The sequence below is a fragment of the Halichoerus grypus genome, chromosome 6, assembly GCF_964656455.1.
Source record: "Halichoerus grypus chromosome 6, mHalGry1.hap1.1, whole genome shotgun sequence".
Lineage (NCBI taxonomy): Eukaryota > Metazoa > Chordata > Mammalia > Carnivora > Phocidae > Halichoerus > Halichoerus grypus.
In genome coordinates, this window is record NC_135717.1 from 85,258,387 (window position 1) to 85,266,138 (window position 7,752).

At 34.1% G+C, this 7,752-nt stretch overlaps 1 long non-coding RNA gene across 2 annotated transcripts; it reads left to right on the plus strand.

The window, feature by feature from the left end:
- Nucleotides 1-96: 96 nt before the first annotated feature.
- Nucleotides 97-7,277, plus strand: LOC144382345 (uncharacterized). 2 transcript variants are annotated; one of them, XR_013449079.1, is made up of 4 exons: nt 97-162; nt 1,325-1,431; nt 4,373-4,597; nt 5,212-7,277. It is a non-coding gene; the product is annotated as an uncharacterized LOC144382345 (long non-coding RNA). The 2 variants fall into 2 exon arrangements; XR_013449078.1 differs by having other exon boundaries at nt 4,373-4,481; nt 5,212-7,275.
- The last annotated feature ends 475 nt before the right edge of the window (nt 7,278-7,752 follow it).

Below are 7,752 nucleotides of genomic sequence, written 5' to 3' on the forward strand. Positions count from 1 at the left end.
AGGAGGGAAGGAAGGAAAAGAAAGAGAAGGAAAGAAAGAAAGAAAGAGAAAAAAAAAGAAAGAAAGAAAAAGAAAGAAAGAAAGAAAGAAGAAAGAAAGAAACTTCACACTATGTGTCAACACTTGGGAGACCTTCAAGAATATTAAGTCTTATGCACAACAGTAATAATTATCCCTTGTCTTGAGTAACTCATGGTATGATAGAAGCAGACAACTAAACAGAAAATTACAATTCAGTGTAATAAGTGTCCGTAAACATAAATATGTAATGCAAGAAACAATATAGTTGGAAGAAACAATTGAGATTGGGTGGGGGTGTAATATTCAATGCTGGGAGTGGAAGCATATTGGGATAAAATTGGTGACGGATAGCATGGGGTGCTCAGAAAATTCAAGGTATTCAAAGTGAATGGCTGACAGGAAGCTAAGTGAACTAATAGATAAGATTGGAGTGTCATGAGTGTTCCCATAGATAATGGGGAGGGTTTGAATTTTCCCCTGAAAGCTGCAGAAAAATATTGGACCACTTAAAGCAGAGTCTGATAGAAAGATCACTGGAAACAAGGAGGTGATAAGGTTTCTGTAAAAAAAAAAAAAAAAATTAGCAAACTAGAGATAGACTATAGTCTTGTTGCAGCAATCCAAACATATTGAAGTTTTCTCTGAGTGCTTTTAATAATCCCTTCATCATTTTTCTTCCTCTCAACTATGATTTTCCTTCTGTCTTCAGATTATTCCAGATCCAAATCCCATTCCATTTCATTATTTATTTTATTTTTTTTTAATGGAGAAGTGATACGGTCACATTCTCATCACCTCTTACCCATATTTCAGTAACTTCCTAGTTCCAGCCTTCCAAGCTTCTTCCATTAAACACATCCTCACACTGTTTCCAGATCACTCTTTAGAAAGCCTCTGACCATATCACCGGAATTTACAAAAAGCTTACATATATATATATATATATATATATATATATATCTCACAAATTAATTATAATTTCCATTTTAATTCAGTGGCAATGAATAATTTATATAATAATTGTAATACAATGGCTATCGATGTGCATTATAAGATTCCTTTGAGTTGATACAGTTTTATAATAAAATAGCCATTCCCTTTCAGATCCCATTCTCTTCCTTCTCTCATATTACAAGCATTCATAACACTCAATATGTAACGTTGGTTAGTCATTTCAATAGGTAATGCAAATGGCTGTAAATTCTGATATATATGCTAATTTATAGTATATCTGTGCATACATATTATGCTTATGTGTGTATCAGTATTGTATCTTTAAAGACCTTCCTCATGTGTTTTCCAGATGTCAGATTTCACTCATGTTCGGAGTCATGTATGTGGTATGGAAATGGAAGCCAATGTCATGACCAGATGAATATGGGCAATAAGACAAATTGCAACCAAACCCAGGTCTGTGTTATGATTTGGGGGACATCTACAGAAAGTTTTTAGTATTGTTAAGATACAAGTAAGGAGAATTTGGGTGACAACCTTAGTCCTTGGCTATTCCTAATAAATAGCCTTCATGCCCTTTACTTTTGCCCCCCCCCCCCGTTTGAGCAGAGTTATTGGGGAATTCTGCTATCACAGGTTCAAATGGCAAGTATGTACAATTTTAAGAGTGATCAGTCCATGAGACCTATCACAACAGGTAAGCTAAGGAACTTTATTTCCTTGGTATTTCTTATTCCCTGTGTTTTCTGGTTCTTGTAGAATCAGAAAGGAGAGAGCAATGATTTATTTCCAGCTGTGAGGCATATTTTAATTGGCCATTGATACAAATTAAATCATGGCATTCTCTTGTCCCTTAGAGTTGTTGTCCACTGATGAAAAATTATACTCTCAGCCATAATGTACTTGGCACAATCCTGCATATGACCTATCTTATCGTCACATATCACTACCCTAATTAATGTTATTAGTTAAAATGCAAAGAAACAAATCAGGTAAATGTACTGCAATGCTCATGATTATTTTGCTGTTGCTTTTCTTAATATTTGAGTGTAGAAAAAAATACCAATTTCCAACTGTAGAATGCTAAAACCCTTACAATCCAGCACAATATGTTTGTTTAATGTATATATAGCATGCTTCAACCAACCAGATTTTGTCATTAGCATTTACTTGAATGTGGTTCATGCCTCTGTGATTTTTGCCCTTTATAGTTATATTACCTGAATTATTATTCTGTCTCTTTTGAACTCGATTAATCCAATTCAGTTTTCAAGTTTCAGCCTCATTGCTTCTTTAAAATTTTGCTTCCATCACACGAAACTCAATTAATGTCTTTCTCTTTCATATTCCCACAGCATTACATTTTTAGTTAACAGCTATGAGTGTGTGTGTGTTCTGCTAGAGTTTTAGCTCCTTGGAGATAGAAAACATGTCTTGCTCATTATTGTATATCCATTTATGATACTGAAAACACCTTAAGCCTGGCTGAAGTACAAGTTTTTCAATATCTTGATTTTTTTAAAAATTGGGGGTTTTTTTTCTGTAGGCAAAGGGAGTACTTAGAATGTCATAGAGGAGATTTTTCATGATTTTAGCATATTATTTTGCTAATTTACGTTTTTGAGAAAAGAGACATCTGAATCAAGAGAAACAGTTAAAAAACAGTTAAGGAATTAAGAAAAAATAAAATTGTTTCATGCCACAACCTAATTAGAGATGAGGTATGAAGGAAAGAGCAGACTATGAGAATTTAAGTTTTTTGTCTTGAATTTATTCACAAGAAAAAATGATCAGTTATACGTATGGTATTTTTGTGTTTGGGACTGATATTAAGTGTAAATTTTAATAGGTCAAATTTATGGTGCTTGTGAGAATGACATGGACATAAAATGCCTTTGGGGTTGGAGCTGAATGGGAGATGACTGTATTGAAGATTTTAAAAATTTGCCCACACATAATTTTATTAAACAGTCATTATCAAATATTTACTAACGATTACTATGTACTTTTACTATGTACAAGGGGAATTTGAGCCTGGTAAGTTTTGATCTATAGATTAGGCGATAATATCCAAAATAAATTAGTAGATTAAGAAAAGAAGAAGCCAAAGGATAGAATCCTAGATATCCACACTATAAATGGGGCAGGAAATTAGGAAAACTAGCACAGGTGTTTAAGAATAAGTGAGTAAAGAAAGAAGGGGAACAATAGAAGGTGTGATGCCATGGGAGCTAATGGAGAGAAGAGTTTCAAGAATAATGTAATTAACACTGAAAACACCTCCAGGAGGCTAAATAATACATACAGGTAATGACAAATCTTATTTATTACATGCCTACTATAAGTCACAAACTGGAAAAGATGTTTTATTTAAGCACAAAACAATCTGCAATATCAGTTCCATTATATCTAAATTTCAGGTTAGGAAACTGAAGTTCATAGAGGATAAGTAAATTTCTTAAGGTCACATGAATAAGTAGCAGACCGAAGTCTCAAAGCCTGGTTTGCCTACCTGCAAAGCCCAAGATATGTTTAAAAGTAAAAAGTTAGTTGACAATTAAAAAACAACTCTGGCAAGAATGTTACAAATGAAGTAATATGGGTTACATACTGATAACATTATTATTCAAAAAAATATGGCTTAAGTGTTTACTCAGGTCTACAGCATGGACTACATGCTGAGGATATAACAAAAATCCATACCCTTATAAATCTTAGAGAAGCTTATAATCTAAGGTGAATCAAGACAATAAATCAGTAATTAACAAATTATTAAACTGCAATTATTATGTTACATATACCAAAAAAAATAAAAGACAGTGCTCAAAGGAGATAGTTAGAAATGGCTTGAAATCCAAAGGACAAAGAAACAATAAAATCAAGTTTAAACTCCAGATTTTCTCTTAAGCATCTTGAAAGTTAATGGAAGATAAGCTATCTTTTATATCTCAAGAAAAATTTACAGTACCAGGAAGAGTAGGGCCCAACAAAGAGGGAAAGATTTAAAGAGTAGGATAGAGATAGGTAAATTGGAAAAGAGTGGAGGGCCTCATTGGAAAGGCTAGTCCTAAATGAATGGGAACCCACTCCACAGTCAATGTGGAACCTCTGCCTCTACAGGCATGGTGGTGTCTGGAGGAATGGGGACTTAGCTCATCTGATGACTTCTCTTGTTGCCTATCATCTGCTCAATGTTAGAGTGTGAGGGTGTTAAAAGGAAGCTTGAGAAGAATAAAGGTTTTAAAATTCCACTGAGGGAAAGGGGACAAGGAAACAAGAAATGAAATGATTATTGAGTGGAATTTTGATGATATGAATCTGATTCTGTAGCATTTGAATTAGCTCCCATTGGTACAAAGGAGCAGTAACTGATGTTTTTTGGTTTGTTCATTTATAGCTGTTCTTTAAATGTCTTCCATCACCTTTCCCCTGGATGGATCTGAATTGTTCTCTCAAGAACAGAAATCAGGAAGAAGAAAGGGTTTTAAAATTTTGCATTGTGACATGTGAGTTAACCTGTCACTTGCTTCTTGTCAATGATAAAGGAAATCCAGTATGTTAATTTTGAAGATGTCTCTCTGACAGCCATCCTCCATATGTGGTCAAAATGTATCAAAAGAAGGTAAAATATTTCTGAGAGCATTTGCCTGTAGCTCAGGCAGTTCTTTTTCAGCAAAATACCTGTTCAATATAGAAGGAGTTCATGGATTTGAGAGCCCAGAAGGTAGAAATTCAGAAACTCTGTTATGCTTCCCTGTCCTTCTTTTCACACTCCTAGTCTACGCTTTCCTAAGGCCCTAAGGAATGGAGAGAAGGTACAAAGACAAAGTCAAATCAGGGTCAAGGATATTACCCTGTGTGATACAAAATAGAATGGGAATCACCATAACTATATGATTTGTTGTCCAAACCTGAACACTTTGAGAATAAAAGGAATCACTATTGATAATTGCATTAAGACACCGGGCATGAATCTGAAGTGTCCTGGGCATACCCAGATTTTTCAACGACCTCTTGGGTGGAATTGTCAAGGAAAGACCCAGAGGTAGCTTTGGGCCCTAGACAGTTGAGGGTTCTGGTGAATCACCATAGTTATTTTCACTTTGGTCTCTTTTAACTAAAATAATCTGACAAGAAAAGAATAAGTTTTGGCAATAATAGATTGGACTCTTAGGTAATTGTTTATTTTTCAAACTAAAGCACACAATTCATTTTTTTTTTTTTTTTTGGTTACAGGTGTGACCCCAATAAATATGTCAACTGCTGGAAACATGTAACTTTCAAAGAAAATGAAATGATTGGAAAATCTAATAACCCTAGTAGTTATCATTTGTGAAAATAAAGTAGCTAGATCAAATTTTTAATTGTAGCTAAATGCAAACACTCCTAGTTTACTGTAATAGCGTACAAGATAAAGATGACCATGTAAGCTGAAACTTTGGACAATCGATCTCAGAATCCAAGAGAAACATTTTTGATTGTTTTATGACATTTAAAACTTTTTTTTGTCAAAACATTAAAAACTTCTTGCCATTGGTTAAATGTGTAGGGAAGTGAAAAAAAAGTAAAATAATATTATGTGGTATGTTTTAATTTAAAATATTAGAAACATTGAGGATTAAAGTGGTTTCTCTCATTTATCAAGAGCAGCAAGAGGAGTGCTACAACTCCTTTTTGTGACAGAACTTACGATACAGGTTGAACATCTTTTCCATGCCTTGGCAACTTGTCCTACTTCTTTCTAAGTTAGGATCAGCTTTTAACTGTTTAGCCTTTGTGATGTCAAAGACATGAAAGATTTCCAACAGTTCCTTTAATGTGAAGTTTTTTGCTGGCATCACTTCCTGAAGGCAGCTTCATCTCCTCCAGCACAACTCCTTTCCTCATTTGTGCCAAGAAAATTGTCTTCAGGAAGTTCCTCAGTTTTTCAGGAATTTCAGAGTCCTCCGAGACTCTGAAATGATGGTTGTATCAATTTTCTCATGGTCAGCTATTTCTTCTTTTTTATTATCTTTTAATTTTTAAAAAATTTTTTTGTTATTGAAGTATCATTGACAGCTGTTTTGTCTTTAACTCTGTTTCAATTCAATTCACATTCTGCAAAGTCATTTGCATGGTGTGGAAAAAGCTCTTGTCTATTATAAGGATATTCTGTTACCTCCTGCCAAGATGTTTGAGTATTTTCAGCTTACACTTTCTATACTATTTCTTCTAAAACTCAGCTAAAGAAATTGCATAATCTCCAGTTGGAGTATCAATAGTCTACAAGGTTTTTTGTGTTTTTTTATTATGTTATGTTAATCACCACCCATTACATCATTAGTTTTTGATGTAGTGTTCCATGATTCATTGTTTGCATGTAACACCCAGTGCTCCATTCAATAGTCTACAAGGTTTTAAAAGCTTAAACAACTCCTTAGATTAATGAAGTTGTATTTGGTGGTATAACAAATTTTCACATTTTATCTCAAGACCCTACGAGAATCAGTGGAAGTGCTTTAGAATTTAAATTATCTTGTCTAAAGTATCTCCACAACTGAGAAGCAAAGAGGAAAAACAACTGTATGCTTTACTAACAATATGTAAATGGAATAAGAGATTCTCAGTGACCAATCATGGACAGACCTTGAAAGAAGAGACAAGAGTGGTCATTTATCATAATGAGCATCTGTTACTTATGTAGCAGGAATGTTTGTACTTTATGCAATTACTCACAATATATTGTAGTAAATGAAAACTGAACTATGTTGTTGGGGGACTGGTGTTATTTAAGTGAACCATGATCACTGAAATCTGTGCTATGGGAACCATGGAAAACAAGAACTATCTGTGCTTCCAATACAATTTGTAACTGCATAATTTGAGTACCTCCGTTGAATCCTGTAAATTATAGCAATTTTTAAATTCAATTAATATCTACCTTAATTTTGCTATTATGTTTGTATAGGATACTGGATATAGAAATAATGACCTTGTCTCTTCCCTCAAGCTGTTCAGCGCGCACCTATAAGATATTAGTAAAAAATCATTTCTTATTTACTTTTAACTCAGATGTTATGCAACTTGGTTAAAAATGCTTCAGTGTTGGGGCGCCTGGGTGGCTCAGTTGGTTAAGCAACTGCCTTCGGCTCAGGTCATGATCCTGGAGTCCCGCATCGGGCTCCCGGCTCAGCGAGGAGCCTGCTTCTCCCTCTGACCCTCCCCCCTCTCATGTACTCTCTCTCATTCTCGCTCTCTCAAATAAATAAATAAATCTTAAAAAAAAAAATGCTTCAGTGTTTTTTGCTTAAAAACTACTTGATTTCTCTTTAGCTTTCTTTTTAGTAGCATTCATTCTTTGTGCTACTACAAACTTCATATAAATTTCATGTTCCTGGAAACTTAGGCAACTGAGGACTTCTAACATTTACTCCATAATCATACTTCCTCTCCATGTTTTACTGGATTAGCCTCTATTCATTTCCTAAGTATGTCTTTCTGGATAATTATATCTGGTATCCTCACAGATAAGGGAAAAATTTTGATAGACTTAAATAGCTACTTCTGATTTAAGAAGAAGCAAGAGAAGGTGGTGGAAGAGGAGAAAAAGGGGAAAACTAAGTGAATTAGAATGGTAGATTATTTCCTTAATATGTTAATGATTATATATGTAAAATTACCACCAAAATGAAACAAAATAGTGATTCTATGTATTTTGTGTTCACCAAAATGAGTTTATCACCATTATTATTTAACACTGTCCCAGAAGGCTAGCAAGTGAAACAGAGAAAAATTAAA